This window comes from Chelonoidis abingdonii, chromosome 15, assembly GCF_003597395.2.
Source record: "Chelonoidis abingdonii isolate Lonesome George chromosome 15, CheloAbing_2.0, whole genome shotgun sequence".
In the NCBI taxonomy this organism is placed as follows: Eukaryota; Metazoa; Chordata; order Testudines; family Testudinidae; genus Chelonoidis; species Chelonoidis abingdonii.
The window spans coordinates 5101081-5124163 of NC_133783.1; the positions used below are offsets into that span (position 1 = coordinate 5101081).

Below are 23083 nucleotides of genomic sequence, written 5' to 3' on the forward strand. Positions count from 1 at the left end.
TCTGCCAATGTCATTTATTTATTGACAAATGTGGAGGCTCCAGTATGTCAGTGGGGAGCACAGGCCACTGTAGCTATAATTGTGGAGGTAGAAGATTACTCTGCAATCCCTTCCCCCCACACCACCCGGACAGGGACTCAGCAGTGAGGTTGCACCCAACTCTGACATGCCCCAGAAGCGCCCCATGGTCCTGGCTCTTTGCACCAGGTGTGGGCAGGCAGGCTCAGCCCAGCAGGATCCAAGCATTGGGGGACTTAGTGTGGGGTGATCCAGGTGTGAGGTGAGAAGGTTCTGTGTGGGGCAATCTGGGTGCAGGTAGCTCAGCGGGGAAGAGTCTGGGTATGGAGGGGATCTGGATGTACAGCGCTGGTTGACAGGTTCTGGATTTGGAGCAAAGGCCTCTGAAGCAGAGGATCTAGGTGAAGGTGGCTAGATCTCAGCGGGCGGAGGGGGCTCTGAATGTGAGGGGCTCAGCAGGGGGTCCAGATGCTGTCGGAGTGGGGCTCGGTGGTATAAGGGTCCAAGTGCAGTTGGTTAGGGCTCAGTGGGGTGAGGATCCAGGTCATGGGAGGGGAGTTGAGTGCGGGAGGCTCAGCAGAGAGTGTGGTCTGGATGCAGACAGGTGGGGCTCACTGGGTGCAGGAGTCATGCGGGTGCAGGGGTGGGAGTCTGGGTGCAGATTCGGCGGAGGTCCGGAGATAGGGCTCGGCAAGTTGGAGGTTCAGATGCAGGGAGGTTGAGATGCACAGGGGATGGGCAGACGGGGAAGCAGCTTCCTGTACAATGACCTCTCCCCCTGCAGCTGGGGAGCAATGGGGGCAGGGAGTGGGGGAAAGGGTGCGGAACTGGGGAAGGTTTCTGGGGGTGGGTCTGATCCAGCCCAGCCACTTCATGCAGGGCAAGTGCACTTCACCACCCCAAGCCCAGCCAGGACTAGCCGGGAGGGGGGCGGGAGGGGGAGGGAATGGAAAAAAACGTCATTAGACTGACTGTATTGCCATTAGAAAAAGGAGGGGAATTTTTAAAATAAAAAACCCTACAAAGCAGAAGGTATGAAAGTCTATCTTTGGAGACTTTCCGCAGATGTGTTTAAGTGACATTGCAGCTGTTGAGTAAAGAGAACATTTTAAAAGAGGAATAAATCTCTGGACTAGAAGAAATCCTAAAGAACAATCAGAAGCAAAATTTTAAACGGCCTGCTGCTTCAGCTTGTAGCTATAATTGTCAGGAAAGCCTGACTTGCCCTTTCTTACTTAAAGGCAAATAGTGAAAACAAAATTAGAATGAGCATACCTGCATACCCATGGCATGCTCTATATCTAGTGAGACAGCTAGTTTGATGTGGGACCCTCATAGTAATTAAAGAAATGGGCCTTGGAGAGCCAGTTATTATTGTTTTCTTCTTTAAATAGGACAATGACAGAAGCGATGAAAGAAGCAGGAGCTTTGTCCGCAAGGGGAATGAGCACTGGGTTGGGGAAGAAGAGAATGCTATTAATAAACTGGAGATTCTCATACCTCCTCCAAAATTAAGTAAAACCAGTGCTGCCTAGTGGGACCAATAACAATGCAAACTATAGCTCTACAACTTAACATATCTGTGTTAACTGTCTGCACACATAGCAAGTGCTTGGCAACTGCACTGATGTTTCAATCATAATTCAGCAATAATGGAAAAAGTCTTTTTAAAAGTATGTATATGCATTCATATACCTGGCGCACACACCCCTATGCCACTCCACTTGACATAGGCAATTAATTTGGTACAGATCAAGGATAAAATCTATTTCACTCACAAAACACAGATCCTGAATAATTAAATACCATGAGAGTGGTTAACACCATACTCCTCCCCAGCACCAGCCAGGTGTTATCACACCCCTCTCTGACATGATTCCAACCCAGGGGTCAGCAACCCTTCAGAAGCAGTGAGCCGAGTCTTCATTTATTCACTTTAATTAAGGTTTCATGGTTGCAGTAATACATTTTTCCAACATTAGCATTATAGACAGTCCTTTTTCTATAAAGCCTATAATCAACTAACTAAGTGTGATGTAAAGTAAATAAGGTTTCAAAATGTTTATAGAAGCTTCATTTAAAATTAAATCAAAACACAGAGCCCCCCGGACTGGTGGCCAGGATCCAGGCAGCGTGAGTGCCACTCGAAAAATCAGACTTGTGTTGCCGCCTTTTGGCACCGTGCGCCATAGGTTGCTTTACGCCCTGTTCCAAACTATGGACTTGAAGCAGAGACTTGCAGACCCTCCAACCACTAGCTCTACATAAGGTGCAGGATATCGTTGTCTCATTCAGTGCCCCTGCAGGGCTGTGACGGTAACCCGTTTCATGACACAACAAGCGATGCACAAGCATTGTCTGGCCTGCTTCTTCTCCCACTGAACTTCCTCCTCCCATGCAGCACTTAAGCAGTATAGATTGTCTTGCTATTGGCACTGCACATCACTGGTGAATTCACTTAAGTTATTTTTTCCCTTTGTGGACCAGAGAATGATATATGCAGGGTGAGGTTAAACTTTTTTTTAAATGTAGAATATTGTTACTCTGCTATATTGTGAGCTGGCACTTATGGAATCTGTTTCACAACTTGTACAATACCTACGTCAATTAAACTAACAGACGGGAGCTTGTGATAATAATACGTTTATTAAATTTAATTATTTTAACTTTTTTTTAAAAACTTTATTCTCTATCTAAATGCCGGGTGATGCTAATATAGATTAAAAAGCATAACTCAAGGTATTTGAGAAATAAATCACTGAAATTTGTTTTCGTACTCTTTTTTTTTTTAATTTTTTTTTTTTCTTTTTTTTCTTTTCCAGAAGTGTTTTCTCTCAGGTATAAATCATGTTTAATGCCTTTCAAAAGACCTCCTCTCCCTTCTGTTTGAGACAGTTCAAGTTACATATTTTCTCTCTCTCTTTTTTTTTTTTTTTTTTTTTTAATATTTCCAAGATAAGCTCTGCAATGGTATTATGAGCAGCATGTATCCTAAGCACACAAACAGATGCTTTAAAAAATACAACTTTGGCAGCTGCAGCTTTTAATTCCACCTCTGGCTTCATTAATGAGCAAGACAAGCACCAAAAACAACAATTTCAAGAATGCCCCGCTTACACATTCAATTCAAAATTCTAAAAGGTTGAGATGGGTTTCTCCTGAGTATGTGAATTTACAGACCAATAAATATGGGGAAATAGGTTTTAAAGTTAAATATCTCACTAAGAAGAACTAGGAAAAGCTCACACATCAAGAACATCGTATTGAGCCTGAAGACCAGAAATAACTGTGCATCTGTTTACAACAGGAAGGTTAAACAGACAGAGGACAGGAAAACCAATGTAGAGCAAGTTTCACTTGGTTCTGCATTTGGTCCAAGGGATTGCCAGAACTACAAGCTCAAGACCTCAATCAATGACGTATGAAGCTTGCTGAATATGATATTACAAAAACAAAATGTTTATGGGTATTTTGAAAATGAAAGTGAAAAAAAAATATTTCATGTCATTAAAGTTCTCACCGATTAGCAAACTTCCCTAACCAGAAAACTCACTCCTGGCTGTGAAGTACATTGGAGGTCAAAATTCAGACTGGTAACAGGTACTCACAGTCTCAACTAGGGAAAGACTACAATCTCTGCATGAAAAAGCAAGGCAAAGGCTATCACCACAAGAAAAAAAAATCAATACCATGAAAAATTCAAAATCAGATCCATGAAGGCCCCCTTTATATGTGATCAGCACCACCGGTAGGTGGTTAAAAATTCATGACATCTTCTCAATTAAACTTTCTTTTTAAATTAGCAAATTTACAAATGATTTCCAGTGACAATTACATGTGATTAATGTAGTATCTAACTATCACCTGCAATATAACAGACCTATATTAAGCCTGGTAAATGGCCCATTGAAGACAAGTTACTCCATAAAAGTATACAGCAAAAGTCATTGACTTTATTTTCATACAATAACTTCCTCCCACAAACAAAAACACCTATCCAGCTAAATCAGCTCTGTTTCTCTTTTTGCAAAGCTTTTAAGCAGTCTCTAATTAACCACAGGAAGTCTGTGTGGTTGAGACTTTCACTGAAAGACTTCATGTGCCACAGAGCACTATCACAGGGAAGTGGGTTTTCGCATTCATACAATCAAGCCACAAAAAAAGCCTAGTTTTAGCCTTAAAAGGTTTCCACTTCCTCACATTGCAAAAGTCTTGAGACTGTATAAAATAATGCCTGAACTGGAATATGTCAGCTTGAAAACAGTTAAGTGATTTGCTAATAAAAATATTTTCTTCCTTTAAACAAGGTTTAGCTACTCACTCAGTTTAGCTTTTACTTTTAAAAAACACTTAATACTTTTATGGCTAAATTACTGGTATTATTAAACCTGGCTGAAGTATTTGAGAGTCAGTTTTCCAAGATACAGATCAAAGTTAAAATCAAAAATAGGGCTACATCAACCCCTTTCAGGAGGAAAGGAGAGAAGCAAAAGGGAAAAAGAAAAGGAAACAGGACTCTCAAACTTCCATGTGTTTTCTCCATTCTCCCCTCCCCATCTGAGGGAGGAATTAGAAGCCACTCAAAAGGATAACTGACAAATCACCCACCCAACTTTCTAATACCTTTCAAAGCATCTGTAGGACTAATGCATTGTCACTCTTCCCTCGCTCCCAATTTTTACTGATGTTGTTGCTGTCCGTCGTCTCATGGGCTCACAAACAAGGCTCTTTGTCTGTCTGCATGGACTGTTTGCCTCACCACCAGCCCCCATTCCTCACTGTGACTAGGGTTGGCAGGCGTCCGGTTTTCACCAGAATGGTTGAAAAGGGACCCTAGCAGCTCCAGTCAGCACTGCTGACCAGTTCGCTAGAAGTCCAGTTGGCAGCGCAGCAGGGCTAAGGCAGGCTCCCTGCCTGCTCTGGCTCCCGGACGCAGCCACATGTCCTATGGCTCCTAAGTGCAGTGATGGCCAGGGGGCTCCATACACTGTCGCCACTCGAGCGCCAGCTCTGCAGCTCTCATTGGCCAACAACTGTGGCCAATGGCGCCTATGGACAGGGGCAGCATGCAGAGCCACCTGGCCACACCTCCACCTAGAAGCTGCCAGGAGGGACATGCCAGCCACTTCCTGGAGCTGCCTGAGGTACGCACCGCCCATAGCCCGCAGCCCAACCTCCTGCCCCAGCCTGGAGCCCTCTCCAGCAACCAAACTCCCTCCTGCACCCTCTTCCACGCCCCAACCCCCAGTCCTGAGCCCACATCCCACACCCTCTCCCACGCCCCGACCTTGAGCCTACTCCCACACCCAAACTCCCTCACTGAGCCTGCACTTCCTCCCACGTCCCATCCCCCTGCGCCAGCCCTGATCCTCTTCCTGCACCCAAATTCCCCCACTGGAGCCCACATCCCCTTCCACACTCTCCTGCACCCCAAACGCCTCATCCCCAGCCCCATATCAGAGTCCACATCCCCAGTCAGATCCCTCACAACAACCCCCTACCAGAGCTAGGAGCCCCCTCCCACACTGAACCCCTCATTTTGGACCAGAGCCTGCACCCCCTCCCACACCTCAACCCCCTGCCTCACCCCAGAAACCCCTCCCACACTTCAGGCCCCACCCTGCAGCCCACACTCCCAACCAGAGCCCTCGCCCTCACCCTCCCCATCCCAGCCAGGAGCCCCTTCCAACACTCTGAACCCCTCAGTTCCACCCCCCAGCCCAAAGTCTCCTCCTGCATTCCAAACTCCTCATCTCCCGCCCCACCCTAGACCCCTCAACCCACCAAGAACCCTCATCCCCTCCCACTCCCAAATCCCCTGCCCCAGCCTGATGAAAATGAGCAAATAAACAAGGGTAGGGGACAGCGCACGACAGAGGGAAGGGGCTGGACTAAGCAAGAGGGGGCCCTCGAAGAAGGTGCTGGGCAGGGCAGGGGTGTTCAGTTTTCTGCAGTTAGGAATTTGGGAACCCTAAATGTAACAGATATTGCAACCACATGCAGTATCTTCTGTGGAGCATATTGTTTTAAGTGTCTGTATCACTGTGGGCTAAGGCATGTATGTATGATTGTGGTCTGCTCCATGAGGGTAAGGTTCTCATAGATCCTCCAGGAACCAAAAACAGTAGGGAGGGAGAATGATTAAGATTAATTTTTAAATACCTCCAGAGAAGTACCACCCCTTGGGAGGTTTGCACATACTGGATTTTCCAGAGACCAACAAAGAAAAGGCTTTTAGCATAAAAAGGCTCTGGTTAGACTGACTCAGGGCCTTCTTTCTGATCCAGTAAGCAGACAAAGGGAAAGGTAAGAAAAATTTTGGCCTAATAGGGACCCATAAGACTCATCGTGTATTTAAATCTGTTTATTCTCAAAATAAAAGAATTGCAAAGAAAACCTACAATAAAGGTTCTTGCTTGGAAAGAGTTGTGTAGCAACTTGTGCCTGCTGGAAGTTGCAATACACCATTCATAGCTTCAAAGAAAAAAATCAAAGCACAGGTCATGGCCTTAAGGCAGACTGGCTTGCTGGGGAGATCACAGTTGAAGGCAGGGAGCTGTACAGCCTTAAAATCCTGGTCAGGATCTCTCCACAGAAGAGAGGGACAGCTGGGTGCCAGAAACCCTAAGTGAGCATCCTTGAGAGATTCTGAGGGGGAATACAGATGCAGTTACCCTGAAACTGTGACACCGTTTTCAAACCCTGGAAAGCAAAACTGAGTTGCTGCCTTGCCCTTGGCGACTTCACCATAGCTATGCTTTGCACCCTTGTCTGTGGCTGGTTGAAGACACAGAAGTTCAGTTAATACCCACAGTGACTATGCCCAGCATCAGTTTCTTACCACGTAATTCATAATTTGCAGGATTTCTGCCACATGATAAATGTATTTGTTGTATTCCACAAAGAGGAAATCTATTAAATAAGCAATATACACGGTCCATATATGTTCTAGTAGTGGCTTCTGGGTGGCTGGGGTCAAGGGTGAAAGTAACTGAGGACACTTCCTGGTACAGGGGAGGAGGGGGTGGCTCTGGGCCCTGGAAGGGGCAGGGCCTCAGGCGGAAGGGAGGGGGGGGGGTCAGCATCCCCCAGCCAGTCCTTGGAGTGTGCCGCCTGGGGCTCCCATGTTGATTTAAAGGGCCCGGAGGTCCAGATACCACTCCTGCAGTAGGGGCAGCAGCGTCCGGAGCACCAGGCCCTTTTAAATCACTGGACCCAGGGCAGTTGCTCCCTTTGCACCCCTTCCATCCCCCCTGCCCATCAGCGGCCGGGGGGGGGCATAAGGGGTGGGGATGTTAAAGTGCTACAGAGTCCTTTGCCGCCACAGCAGCGCTTTAACATTGCTGGACCCCGCCCCCCGTTGGTGGCCCCGCCAATGGGGAGAGCGCAACATTAAAGTGCTGCCTTAGCAGCGCTTTAACGTTGCTGCCCCTTCCCTCTTGCCCCACGTCGGCTGCCCTGCCGATACGGATTCTACCGGCAGGGCCCCCAGTTGGGGAGGCAAAAGGAGCAGGGACATTAATGTGGGCCAGTGTGGGTACCAGCTCACTTTCACCCATGGCTGGGGCAGGAAAGCAAACGTTGACAGAGTGAATTGGACAAACCTTAAACCTGGATTAAAGTGAGCTTCAAACGGGCCTACTAGGTTAGAAAATAAATATCAGAGAAGCAGCCAGGGGAAAAATAAAAGATGTGGTTTTTAAAGTAGCCATACCACTTTTCCAAACTGCTGAGGGCATGGGGGATCCTATAATCACACATGCTGTGTTTCTAGTTTACTTGTTCATTTTTCGGATTTTAAGAATTGTGGAAGTAATAATATTGGAAAACAATTTTAAAGCTATATTAATTATGCACACTGAGCAACTAAAGAGCACTATACTTGCCTCAACTGCAGACTGCATATCCATTAAAATCACAAGAATTTATCAATCAGAATTGCTAAGTGAGCTCAGGGAGAGCATCTTTGAACCAATGCAAGTTAAAATGTATTAATGTCGCACATAAATCCTTAATAAATAACCCTTGCATGCAAGTCAGCAGCATTTATTTACAAACACCACTTCAAGGAACATAAAACCAGCATGCTGTATTTCTCTGTATAATAAATAATTGCTATAAAATCAAAATAAAAGTCTTGGAAATACACAAAAGCTAGAAAATGTCAACATTTTTCTTTCTAGAATCAAACATGTTCTCAGTACCTCAGCACTTGTCTGTGCATCTAAAATTATATCTAACTGAAACTGTATACATAGTCTTATTGCAAGGTGGCTACAACACTAAAAATATTAGACACTAAAACAGCAACTTTTATTCATGTGATTCGTCTTTATTAGGGTTGTCAAACTATTAAAACAATTCATCACAATTAATTGCACAAATAAAAAATTAATCGCACTGTTAAACAATAACAGAATACTATTTAAATATTTTGATATTTTCTAATATTATTTCAGTAAGAACACAATACAAAGTGTACAGTGCTCACCTTATTTTTTATTACAAATATTTGTGCTGTAAAAAACAAAAGAAATAGTATTTTTCAATTCACCTCATACAAGTACTGTAATGCAATCTCTTTATCCTGAAAGTTGAACATACAAATGTAGAATTACATATAAAAAAAATAACTGCATTCAAAAATAAGTGTAAAACTTTAGAGCCTTCAAGTCCACTCAGTCCAACTTCTTATTCAGCCATTCACTAAGACAAACAAGTTTGTTTACATTTACAGGAGATAATGCTGCCCACTTCTTATTTACAATGTCACCTGAAAAGTGAGAACAGGCATTTGCATAGCACTTTTGCAGCTGGTATTGCAAGGTATTTACATGCTAGGTATAATAAACATTCGTATGCCCCTTCATGCTTCGGCCATCATTCCAGAGAACTTGCTTCCATGCTGATGACACTTGTTTAAAAAAAAAAAAAAGCCTTAAATAAATTTTTCCTGAACTCCTTGGGGCAGAGTAGTATGTCTCCTGCGCTGTTTTACGCGCATTCTGCCATGCATTTCATATTACAGCAGTCTCGGATGATGACCCAGAACAACACTTTCACACAGATTTGACAAAGCGGGTACCAAATTAAGATATCTAAATATACCTACAGCACTCGACCCAAGGTTTAAGACTCTGAAGTGCCTTCCAAAATCTGAGAGGGGTGAGGTGTGGCACATGCTTTCAGAAGTCTTAAAAGAGCAACAGTCAGATGTGGAAACTATGGAACCCGAACCACCAAAAAAGAAAATCAATCTTCTGCTGGTGGCATCTGATTCAGATGATGAAAGTGAACATGCGTCAGTCTGCACTGCTTTGGATTGTTACTGAACAGAACCCATCAGCATGGACGCGTGTCCTCTGGAATGGTGGTGGAACCATGAAAGAACGTATGAATCTCTAGCGCATCTGGCATGTAAGTATCTTGTGATGCCAGCTACAACAGTGCCATGCGAATGCCTGTTCTCACTTTCAGGTGAAACTTTAAATAAGAAGTGAGCAGCATTATCTCCCATAAATGTAAACAAACTAACTTATCTGTCTTAGGCTTGGTCTACATTAAGAGTTTAGGTCAAATTTCGCATTGTTAGATCGATTTTACCCTGCACCTGCCCATATGACGCAGCCATTTCTGTCAACTTTAGGGGCTCTTAAATTGATTTCTGTACTCCTACCCAACAAGGGGATTAGCACTGAAAGTGACCTGGCTGGGTCGAATCTGGTGTAGTGTGGACGCAATACGATGGTACTGGCCTGCGGGAGCTATCCCAGAGTGCTCCATTGTGACCACTCAGAACAGCGCTCTCAACTCCAATGCACTGGCCAGGTAGACAGGAAAAGCCCCAGGAACTTCTTGAATTTCGTTTCTTGTTTACCCTCCGTGGAGAGCTGATCAGCACAGGTGACCATGCAGAGCTCATCAGCACAAGTGACCATGGAGTCCCAGAATCACAAAAGAGCTCCAGCATGGCCCGAATTACAGGTACTAGATCTGATCGCTGTATGGGGAGACAAATCCGTGCTAGCTGAACTCCATTCAAAAAGTCTCCAAGGGCATGAAGGACAGAGGCCATAACAGGGACCTGCAGCAGTGCCATGTGAAACTTACGGAGCTGAGACAAGCCTTCCAAAAAACTAGTGAGGCAAACGGCTGCTCCAGGGCAGAGCCCCTGACATGCCATTTCTATGATGAGATGCATGCCATTCTAGGAGGTGCCCCTACCACTACCCCAGCCCTGTGCTTTGACTCTGTCAATGGACTCTCATGCAACAGGGATGTGGATTTAGGGAACGAGGAAGAGGAGGAGGAGGACGACGACAACATTGAAGTTAGAGCACAGCAAGGAAGCAGAGAAAACATTTTCCCCGACAGCCAGGAACTGTTTATCACCCTGGAGCCAGTACTCTCCCAAGGCAGGCTCACGGACCATGAAGGCAGTGAAGGCACCTCTGGTAAGTGTACCTTTGTAAATCTTGTATCATTACTTGCCTGAAGACTTGAGATGCATTCATGGCCAGTACAGCTACTGGAAAAGTCTGTTAACATGTATGGGGATGGAGTGGAAATCCTCCAGGGATATCTCAGTGAAACTCTCCTGGATGTACTCCCAAAGCCTTTGCAAAAGGTTTCTGGGGAGGGGAGCCTTATTCCATCCTCCATTAACACACCAGGCCAGTAGCACATAGTCTGGAATCACTGCATAACAAAGCATGGCAATGTATGGTCCCAGTGTTTGCTGGCATTCAAGCAACATCCGTTCTCTCTCTCTCTCTGTTATCTTCAGGAGAGTGCTATCATTCATGGTCACCTGGCTGAAATAGGGGAATTTTATTAAGAGGACATTCAAAGGTGGCCATTCCTGCTGGGCTGTTTGCCTGTGGCTGAACAGAAATCATCCCCAATGTTAGACATACGGTGGGGGGAGGGTTGAAGTAATTATCCCAGAGAATAGGGTCGGGTGGAGGGCTTTAGTTGGGTTTGTGCTGCACATTAACCCGAAAACCATAGCCCCTCCTTTTAAATGGTCAACCCATTTTAAATGGCCAACCCAATGGATGCTTGATACGGGACACGAGGGCACTGCTGCTTGAAACCATTCCCATATGTTATGAAGGTTAAAGATGCCAAAAGACTGTGGCTTACCATGGCTGCCAGCAAGCCAAATTGTGTTGTCCACCAGCCCTGTGTGTGTGTGATCTCTCACACCAAACCAGCAGGCCTTCAATATAAGAGTCAACATGCAACCTTCTAAAGAAAGCACACATGCTATGTATTGTTAACAGCTTGGTTCGCCATGGAAGACTGTACCTATTGTTCTCTAAAATGTGTTTTTTTAAAATACTACTCTCCCTTTTTTTCCTCCCACAGCTGCAAATGTTTCAACATTCCCCATATCTTCATCCCAGAGGCTAGCAAAGATTAGAAAGCGGAAAAAACACACTCATGATGACACATTTTCTGAGCTCATGCAGTCCTCCCACACTGAAAGACCCCAGCAGAATGCGTGGAGGCAGACAATGTCAGAGTGCAGAAGAGCACAAAATGAACGCTAGGACAGGAGGGACACGCGAGAGGACAGGAGGGATGTGCAAGAGGAGATGTGGCGTCAGCGTGATGAAAGGAGGCATGAAGCAATGTTCAGGCTACTCGAGGATCAAACTCTTTTGCTGGCATATTGTTGAGCAGGACAGGCAGGAGGAAGAATACAGACCACTGCTGCAGTCCCTGCATGACCAACTGCCCTTCTCCCCAAGTTCCACCGCCTCCTCACCCAGATGCCCAAGAACGTGGTGGGGGTGCCTCCAGCCACCCAACCACTCCACCCCAGAGACTACCCCAGCAACAGAAAGATGGCATTCAATAAGTTTTGAAGTGCAGTGTGGCCTTGTCCTTCAATCATCCCCTCCTCCACCACCCCACCCGGCGCTTCCCTCCTCCTCCACCCCCCTCAAGCTTCCTTGGCAGTTATCCCCCCATTTGTGTGACAAAGTAATAAAGAATGCATGAATTTTGAACAGTGACTTTATTGCCTCTGCAAGCCATGAACAAAGGGGGGAAGGGAGGGCGGTTTATTTACAAGGAAGTGGAGTCAAGCAAGGGGGCAGGTTTTTATCAAAGAGAAACAAACAGAACTTTCACATCATAGCCCCCTGACCAGTCATGAAACTGGTTTTCAAAGCTTCTCTGATACGCACCGCGCACTGCTGCGCTTTTCCAATTGCCCTGGTGTCTGGCTGCACGTCAGTGGCTAGGCGATTTGCCTCAACCTCCTACCCCGTCAAAAACGTCTCCCCCTTACTCTCACAGATATTGTGGAGCACACAGCAAGCACTAATAACAAGGGGAATATTGTCAAGTATCAGAGGGGTAGCTGTGTTAGTCTGGATCTGTAAAAAGCAAAGAGTCCTGTGGCACCTTACAGACTAACATCTTATAGACTAACAGACGTACTGGAGCGTAAGCTTTGGAGGGTGATTACCCACTTCATCAGATGCATGGGAATATTGGTTTCGCTGAGGTCTAACCAAGTCAGTAAACTGCACCAGCGCACTTTTAAATGTTCAAATGCACATTCTACCACCATTCTGCACTTGCTCAGCCTGTAGTTGGACTGCTCCTGACTATTGTGCAGGCTTCATGAGCCATGGGAGCAAGGGGTAGGCTGGGGTAGGTGCAAACGCACGGTGCTGCCGACTGGGCACACTTCCTTGTAAGCCAACCGCCCTCCTCTCCCTGCTTTGATCTCTGCTAGCAGAGGCAATAAAGTCAGTGTTGTTTCAAATTCATGCACTCTTTATTACTTCATCACATAAATGGGGGGATAACTGCCAAGGTAGCACGAGAGGGGTGGAGGAGGAAGGAAGCAATGGGTGGGTTAGTTGTAGGGGCACCCCCTAGAATGGCATGCAGCTCATCATTTCTGCGGGATGTCTGGGGCTCTGACCCGGAGTGGCTGTTTGCCGCTCAGGTTCTTTTGTAGGTTTGCCTGATAGTCCAGGCAGAATTGGATCTCCATTAGGAAGAAAAACTTAAAGAAGAGAATGACCTGTGGAGTCATTCCCATTTCTGTCCAGGCACCCCCAACCGACCTTACCAAGGCCAGCTAGGAGCACCTGTGTTTGCCCAAGAGCCCCTGACCGACCTCACTGAGGACAGCCAAGAGCACCCATGACAGCAGCAGACAGAACAGTATTACTGGTAACCATCTTTGCCAACTTGCAAATGCAAGGGGCTGCTGCTGTGTAGCATCGTGTCTGTCAGCAGCACTCAGGAGATGTACAGTGACAGTGAGCTGAGCGGCCTCCATGCTTGCCATGGTATGTCATCTGCATGGATAACTCAGGAAAAAAAAGGCTAGAAATGATTTTTCGCTGTTGCTTTCATGGGGGGGGCGGGGGGGTTGACGACATGTACCCAGAACCACCCGCAACAATGTTTTTGCCCTATCAGGCATTGGGAGCGCAACCCAGAATTTCAATGGGGGGCAGAGACTGCAGGAACAGTGGGATAACTACCCACAGTGCAATGCGCCGAAAGTCACCCCTAGCCTCGGTACTGTGGACGCACACTGCCGCCTTAATGCACTTAGTGGGGACACAAACAACAGATTCTAAAAAAGCGACTATTAAACCGAATTAATTTCGTAGCGTAGACGTACCCTTAGTGAATGGCTGAATAAGAAGTCGGACTGAGTGGACTTTAAGGCTCTAAAGTTTTACATTGTTTTGTTTTTGAGTGCAGTTATATAACAACAAAGATCTACATTTGTAAGTTGCACTTTCACGATAAAGAGACTGCATTACAGTACTTGTATGAGGTGAATACACTATTTTATCATTTTTACAGTGCACATATTTGTAATAAAAATATAAAGTGTGCATTTGTACACTGTGTTGCAATTTAAATCAATATATCTGAAAATGTCAAAAAATATACAAAAATATTTAATAAGTTTCACTTGGTATTCTATTGTTTAACAGTGCAATTAAAACTGTGACTAATCACGATTAATTTTTAAATCACGATTAATTTGAATTAATAGCGTGAATGAACTGTGAATGACAACCCTAATCCTTATACAAATAAGAAAAAAGGCAGTACAGACTGCAGAAATGAGTGCTTGTTTAGTATCACTTCTTACAAGAAATATTCTTACAAAAAGGCATTCAAACATTGGTCTTACACACACACAGAGAAATAGTACACACAACAATTATTCACTGTTTAAAATCCTCAGAATGGGTTCTATATATCTACTGTATTCTGTGCTAGTAGTGCAGTGTAACAGAAGTGGCACGGTTTATTGAAGCCCAAGTCACTAGGACACTAGCTGACAGGTTCTACAATCAAACACAGCAGCTTGCTGACAATGCACTTTGGACAGCCAAGCATATAACAAAAGGCTGTTGTTCTAAGCTAGCACCAGCACAGTGGCTGAACCAGTTGGCCCAGTACTGTATGCTGGTCTAAGTTCCGACAAAGACTTGCTGTGACCTTACCAGACAATTAGTATGTTGGTGTAGAATTACACAGTTCTAAGAGGTCATTCACAGATGAATTTTAGTACTGCAATGCAACTACTTGTTGTTCTGGTTTTTGTTTATTTTTAAAGACGATTAATTCCTTTACAAACTAACTTTCGGGACAAAAAAATTCTGAGGAATTAATTATGCTACATTTGTATGAGCATAAATTATACTTCCTATAGCATGTGAATGTCCGATTGGTATTTTAAAGTCTTTTTAACATTATACAGTAATCGTAGTTTACAATACAGATGTAATGCTGAGGCAGCATGCATGTACAATGACAATGAAAAACAATGTGTCCCCATCTCCCACAAGTGTCTAACTTAAAGCTGGGGTTAAATTTGTTGGCCAAGCCAATTAACAAGGAAGTGGGGAGATAGCACAGGAGAGAAGCAAAGAAAACAAGCCCCTTAGCTGTCAAAGCTGCTGAGAGGACTGGTAATAAAATTTCTCTTTAAACAGGAAGAAGATAGGAAGGGTGAGAACAAAACACTCATGGGAAGGGCCAACAGCCAGACTATTGCAACTGGGAAGAGAGAGGAGAGATTGAAATAAAAAGTAGAACCTGTAAAAAGATTCTTGAACTTCCTCAAAAACCACACAAGACTTGCACCTCACCTAAGCAGAACTACTGTGTGCTCTTACACACAGAATTCACCTGCATCTGCACCAATAGAAGCTTTTTAGGTATTACGATATCTAGCAGACTCTTTACTCTACAGTAATGATCCTACCCAAATGATATACTGTCTTAGGAAGACAGGTTCCTGTCTCAATAATGTTATATTAAGACAGAGAGAAGGTGGGTGAGGTAATATATTTTATTGGACCATAGTCTGTTGGTGAGAGATACAAGCTTTCGAGTTACACAGAGTTATTCTTCAGATCTGGTAAAGGTCCTAAAAGTATCACAGCTAAATATAAGATCAAACAGATACTGTAGCATAAATAGTTAGTTCCCGTATTAAGGTGAAGTGGCCTTGAATGGTCCCTTAGAATATGTGTTAACTACTCACACCTAAGAATCTGTTCCATCTTGTATTTATCTGTGACTTTCTTAGGCTATTTCCACACTACACAGTTAAGTCGACTTAAGTTATGTCGACGACCATAAGTCACTTAAACAACATCAGTTGTGCATGTCCACACAATGCTCCTTGGGTAGGCAAAGCATGCCCACAGTCGGCACTCTTGCACTGACAGCGAGAGTGTTACATTGTGGGTACCTATCCCACTGCATACTTCACCACCCACTGTCACCCTCTGGGAACTGGGAACTCTGAGAATGGATCTCAACGCATCATGGGGATGTGCATGATGCAGTTCTTTCCATCCCATCATTCCATGGGCTCCCGACTTTGATTCGTATTTTTTTTTCAACTGCCCTTGTTAACCATGCGCCTGCCATTTCTGCCCGACAACATGGATCCTGAGCTGCTGACCAATCTGGCGATGAGCCACATGAACACAACTCAGTTGGTCCTCCAGTATTTTATGAGCTGCAAAACAGAGCATGAATAGGTGATGCCTGCCCTGCTGTCTGCCAAACAAATAATTCAAGACTGCTGCTGGCATTCACAGACCATCTGGCCACAATGGAATGTCGGTACTGGACTAAGGAAACACGTTGAGTGGTGGGATTGCGTCGTGATTCATGTATGGGATGATGAGGCGGCTGCAGAACTTTTGGATGCAAAGATCCATCTTCATGGAAATGTGTGCAGAGTTTGTGCCAGCACGATAGCGCAAGGACACCAGAATGAGACCTAGCTTTGCCACTCACTTTTCCACAGCAATCAGTGGCAACTCCAGACAGCTACCAGTTGCGAATCAGCTTGAGGTTGGAAAGTTCACTGTGAAGAATGAAGTAATGCAAGTGTGTAAGGCCATTAATCGCCTCCTGCTACGAAGAACTGTGACTTTTGGTAATGTGCAGGAAATCAATGATGGCTTTGAAACAAAGGGATTCCCTAACTGTGGCAGGGCGACAGATAGAACTTATATCCCGATTTTGGCGCAAGACCATCTTGCAATGGCGTACACCAACCAAAAGGGCTACTTCTCCATGGTCTTGCAAGCAGTGGAGGATCACCAGGGCCGTTTCACTGATGTCTATGCAGGGTGGTCAGGGAAGGTGCATGACGCACATCAGACTGTACACTGGGACTTTCTTTCCAGACCAGAAGGTTGCAATGGCAGATGTGCAAATTCCCACAGTGATCCTTGGAGACCTTGCCTACCTCTTTCTCCCTTGGCTCATGAAGCCTTACACCAGGAACCCAGACAGCAGCAAGGAGCGCTTTAACAATAGGCTCAGCATGTGCTGAATGACCACTGAATGTGCCTTTGGCCAATTAAAAGGCTGCTGGCCCTATCTTTTTGGTCGGTTAGATCTCAATAAGGAAAGTATTCCAATGGTCACTGCGGCTTGCTGGACTCTGAATATTCGTGAAGCGAAGGGGGAAAAGTTTCCCTAGGGGTGGACTGCTGACACTGATTGGCTGGCTGCAGCCAGATACAAGATGCAATTAGAGGTGCACAGCGGGGGACTCTTCAAATCAGGGAGGCTTTGAAGGAGCATTTTAACAGTGAGTCCCAGTAACGTGTCTTTATGTGATACATTCGGCCAGGCAATGATTACTTGCTGCCTTGAATTACCCTTGCAGTGTTTGCTTCTTGAGCATTAATTGTAGTGAGCAACATTTCTACCAACAGCCACTGTGTTTCAATGTTAGCAATAACCACTGTGTGTATGTCACAAATAAAGACATTTTATTTCAAAGACTCAAGTTTAGTAACAGGACAAAACACAAATTTTTGGTCAAATGGGACATAATGAGGAACAGTCTCGCAGTTAGGGCTCTCAGCGTTGTGTGTAACTCCAGCTTTCTTTGAGAAACCAGTCCCTGGGCATGGAGTGCGCGGGATACGGAGAGGGACCAGGAACATACAAGGACTACAGTAGGAGAATTTGGGGAGAGTATGGACCAGAGTTCTGTAACGGCTGCAGGGGGAGCCATGCACGGATGTGCTCAGATTGCAGGGTAATGAAGGACTTCATCATCTCTGTCTGGCCCTCCTGGAGTTTTATCATCTGCTCCTTCTCCCAAGTCATTTCCAGGCTACCCAGCCTCTGTCTTTCGTTTATTGTCTTCCTCCATGCTCTTGTTCCGCCATGTGTGGCATCTGTTGACTGCAGCACTTCACAAAACACATCCTCCTTACACCTACTGGTTTGCCTCCTTACCCGACAGAGGCGTTCCGCCAGTGTGGAAGAGTGGATCCTCCAGTACACATCTACAGAAGCCAAAGAAACAATGAATAGAGAGAGTATTCATCAATCACAAAAGTTACACACACCTTTCTCACTGTCCCTGGGCTAGCACATAGGTCAGCACAAGTCCCAAATATGGTGACTTTAGGGCGGGATGAGGGGTGCCAAGGGACAAAGGTCAAGAAGGGACAAAGGGCAGTTTGCGAAGGGGGTTACAAGGCTAGGGAAAGTACTCTGAATATTGGTACCCTTTTCCACAGGCTGGGGTAATCAAACCAGTTCTCTCACTCCTCAGGGTAACCCAAGATGAAAGGATGCATCCCCTCCATCCATGTGACTTCCAGACCAGTTCAATATGCTGCTTGCATGTGTGTCACTCTGGTTCCTGCAAAAATAATTGCTGGGTTTCACAGCAAAGTTTCCTATAGTAGGAGCAAGAAACAAAGCAGCTCTGCCAAGGAACTTTCAGCAGAAGATTGCAGAAAGCCTACAGAAAAGTTTCCTAGAGATCACCATGGAGGATTCCCAGGACATCCCGGTGTATATTAAACTTCTTTGCCATGGACTCACTGCATAGATGGAAAAGTTCCATTGTTAATTTCCATCCCTTATCCTTCCTCTACCATATAACAAAGCACATGATAGCTCAATCTCCTCTCACCGTGCAATATCAAAGCAAAATGATCACTTACCGGAGCTACATTCTCCTGCTTCTTGCCAGAGTCAGAATGCTGGGATTGGCTAGACCCCTCCGGAGTGGGAAAGCGGTCCTGACTCACCACACCACCAGACAATCCTGCCATTTGCTCCACATCATCCTCCAGCTCCATTTCCTCACTGAGGTTGAGTCCACTGCCTCCAGTCCCCTCTAGGGCTCTTGGCAGTGGAGGTGGAGTTGCCACCAAGGATGCTGTACAGGTCCTTATAGAAGCAGCTTGTCTTTGGTGCCACATCAAAGCGACTGTTGGCATCTCTTGCCTTCTGGCATGCCTGCCTAAGCTCCTTGATTTTGGCATGGCACTGCTGCATGTTCCTCTCCTACCCCTTCTCCTAGCAATCAGCCCATAGACAGCAAAGTTGCAACTGCACAGCCTCCTCTCCCAATAGACTCAGAAGATCCAACAGCTCCGGTATGCTCCATGTGTAGAGTGTCTGTTGCAGAAAGCTGGCTTGGTCAGCTGGGAAGATGTTGTGTGAACTGTGAATGCCTAGCAAATAGGAAAAGGAATTTCAGAAATTCCTAGGCCTTTTAATGGCAGAGAAGTGCATACCTGTGTACCTTCAGGAGAGTGGAGTTCGAACTGCTGACAGGAGCAGTCAGGACTGGCATTGTGGGAAACCTTCTGGAGGCCAATCAGGGTGACATAACCAAGCACAGTGTCTACACTGATGCTTCATCACTTTAAGTTGCAAAAAGCTCTATGCCACTTGTCAAGGTGGTTTTATTATGTTGGGATAGCAGGGGCATTACCTCAGCAGGAGGAGCATTTCAGTGTGTACATCTCCAATGTTTGGTGGATGAGAGCTGATTTTTGGTCAACAAAACTGTTGAGCGTGGATAAGGCCTTAGTACCCTTCCTAGTCCTGAGGGAGAGCTCTGTGTAGCTCAAAAGCTTGTGTGTCTCACCAACTGAAGTTAGTCCAGTCAAAGATATTACCTCATCCACAAAAAAATTGGACAGACTCAAACCAAACATTAAGATTTTCAGAAGTGTGACAGTCTTTTAATCACAAGAGGGGGAAGTTCCTGATTCGTAGGTGATGAGGGTGCACAGCTCATCTTAAGATGCCCTAGTTTTCAATCTGCTGCTAGTATCCCTGCAACAAGTTATTAGAATCACTCACCATATAGCGACTAGGCAAACCAAGTGTCAACCACTCAGAACTTCTATACACCAATCACAGCATCCTGATAGATAACATTAGGAGCAGAGGATCTGCCTTCATGAAACAAATCAACAGTCTATCTAATCTGATAGTAGGATTCCATATAGGAGGACAGAGTACCAAATGCTTCGTGGAATCAGTGACCTGTGGCCAGTTGTGTAATACTGAAACACAGAAGTAATTTGTTTTTGCCACAGCTAGTTATCAGTTTATGGCCTGAATCAAGAAGAGGAATTGGAGCAAGGCTCTCTAATTTTGCTTAATATAACCAGGGGGAATGGGGGAGGGGGGAAGTGAGGGAGTTATTCTATGCATGTTAAATCTTTGTGGAATATATAGAACTCCTCACCTCCACACTGCAGTGATTGCCACAGATGTGTTACACTGCATTAAAAAAATAAGACGTACGCTGAAGGTTAGAGGTTAAGGCTGTTGGCATGTTTTACAACATAAAATTTTAAAATCTAAATATTGGGCTATTTTAATACATAAGAACAGGCCTGCACAACTCGTAAAGTGGTGAGGGCCATATTACTCCAAAGAAAAACAGCCAAGGGCCAAACTCCCCCTCCAAATCCCCCCTCCCTAGCGCCGCCAAGCCCCTCCAAAACACAACACCTCCCCTGGGCCACCCAGCCCCCCCATAAATACCGCCCCCCAGCACTGCCTGTCCCGCAGAAACAAACCCTCCTTCCCCAGTGCCACCCCACCGAAACAGTGGTATTGAACCTTGGTAATATTTTATAGCAGGCCCCTAAGGTAGTATAATTAAGGTAAAAGAAAAAAAATGTCTTTTTGCAAGAAGTAGAATAAGATATTCCCCCAACTCTGTAATCAATTGCTCTGTTGAATTAATGAAGTGTGAATGAGGAAGGCATGGAAGGCAGCACCTCCAGACAGCTGCAACCCTTGGAGAGGGGATGGGAGCCAGACCAGATCAGTAGAACAGGTCAGCCACTGACTCCTCGCTCGCCTCCTCAGCCCCCACCCCTCTGGCTTGCCTCCCTCACCCCCCGCCACTGCCCACCCACCTCTTCAGCCCCATTCCCTCACCCGCCGCTTGCCTGCTCACCCCCCACGGGCCACACAGTGAGCCCACCTACTCACCCCCCATGGGCCGCACAATAAGCCCACGCGGGCCGCATGCTGTGCGGGCCTGCATTAGAAAATGTAATATACTTCAATTCTTAGATGCAATGAATGACCCTACTCTTTCCTGTTTTCCTCTCATCAAGGTTTACAATAGCTTTCAACCACACAATTTATATAGGGTTTTTTTAAAGAATAAATTACAGCCGTATTCCCTGTGACATACTATGACCTGACTTTTTAAAAACTCTGTTGTAACTATTATAGGCTTATGTATGTATATAATGCTTTTGTTTTGTTTTCAATAACTTTTAAAACTAAGTGAGGGTGGCACTATACCTATATAATATCAAACTTATAAGGTTTTGCACCCATTTAAGTTTATATTTATTTTGAAATAAATGACAGTTTTACCCATTTCCTTTCCATGAGAGCATTTAAATATAGTTTACCTATAATCAAGAATATTTTCAGGACCGTGACAATTTTAAAAGCTTAAATAAATTTGCAAAAAAATTATTTTCCCCCTAATTAGTGTGTAAGAGCTTAAGGGGGCTATTCTCTTCCTTATTAACTGAAGTTCTCAATATACAGAGAAAAGAATAGCCAAGCTGATTATTCAGAGGAAAAGTAATTTAAAACAAACAAACAAACGTCATTTGTCAGCTATAACTCCAGTATTACAGATACCTACTTATTGCTATGCAGCCATAATACTTATATATTAAACTAAAGATGAGAAGGAAAGTTAAAGCACAGATCAGATTTTCTACTTTTAATGCGCATCTGCATTTTTTTTTAAATTATTAATAAATCAATCACCACAACAACTTTTTTAAATATTTCACATATTTTTTAATTATAAGTGGAGCCAATAGCTCTGTCTAAAGTTAAGGCTGCCCTACACTTCTCATAAGCAGCTCCTATATTCAGTTAGTTACAATTCTGCCAAACTTTAACTGTTTGGGATGAAATTTTTCCATACCATGTCTGCCTATGGCTGAAATTTTTGGAATGTTGCAGCAAAAATGGTTCCGCCATTTCTGAGAACAAGGTCAGGGAAAAAAATTTTATTTTTTATTTTTTTAAAAGAAAAAAACCATGGGCAAAATAATGCATTTCAACCATTTCATCAAGAATCTCTAGCACTTCCCTGTTTTGGAAGAGGGAACTGAAATTTGGCACAGGAGTCATATTAATGTCTGGGATGTGTCTTTCATCATCCTCATGAGAATTTGCTCAAATTTGGACTATTTATAAACCCCTGAAAAATCTTATTTTTCAAAACCATTTCTGAGAATGAGGTCATGGAAAAATATGCTCCATCACTACACAGCTCCTCTATGCCAACTGGACTGTGCATGAACTATGTCCACACAGTGACCGAGCATGCTCCATCCCACAGCTCTAGGGACTAAGCAAGATTTCTCCAATTGCTCTTCACAAGTAACTAATACCTGGGCAACCTTAATTTGGCTCCCTTGTATGTGCGCATCATAATTCAGTCTTCACATGTAAGTTTTCCATAGGACTGCAACCTCAAACATAGAAAAAAGTGTTCGTTTTAACAACAAAATCACTGTAGTGAAACTCATCTGCACTAATTTACAGAAAACAGGCCCTTTTTCTAACTTTCAAGTAGTGCTTTTAAAAAGGAAAAAGGATCCAATGATTGAGGCCCAAAATGCTGGGGTTTTGTTTAAACTTTTCACAAAACCTGTAATTGGAGAAATATGTTTTCAGAACTTCTCTCTTAATTCAATGAAAACCATTTGCCTGTAGAGCTTAGCATCCAAACATCAGGCCATAAAACTGGAAGGGTCTATTTTCAATGTGCAAGCTAGAGTGCAAAGACAAAAAAAATGGCATAAAGTATTTTTTTTCCACTTGTCCATTTTAATAACTGATTCAACAAGTTGCTTAGGCATATGCCAAATTTTAAGCAAATAAGCAGTCCTACTGAAGTCAAAAGAAATATCGCATATACTCGATCATAAGCTGGTTTGTTTATAAGCTGACCCCACCAAAGGTAGATAAGTAAAAATGGAAAGTTTTTATAACTCGTTCATAAGCCGACTCTATAATTCAAGGGTCAGCAAACTTTGGCTCCAGGATATCAGGATACAGTGCTGGTGGGCCGAGATGGTTTGTTTACCTCGAATGACTGCAGGCACGGAGGTAAACCTAAGTAAAAGTGTCCTGGTGCACCAGTTGGTTACCCTGACAAGCCGGGACAGCAACTGGTGAGGAATTTTTATTACTATTGGGGGGGGGGGGGGGGGGG

At 44.6% G+C, this 23083-nt stretch overlaps 1 protein-coding gene and 1 pseudogene across 2 annotated transcripts in view; one reads left to right on the forward strand and one right to left on the reverse strand.

Annotated features, from left to right (window-relative positions):
• Positions 1 to 23083, reverse strand: part of DLG5 (discs large MAGUK scaffold protein 5) — a 209991-nt gene that overhangs the window by 155402 nt on the left and 31506 nt on the right. The gene's annotated exons all lie outside the window — the stretch shown is intronic.
• On the forward strand, positions 9955 to 12037 carry LOC142047808 (uncharacterized; annotated as a pseudogene).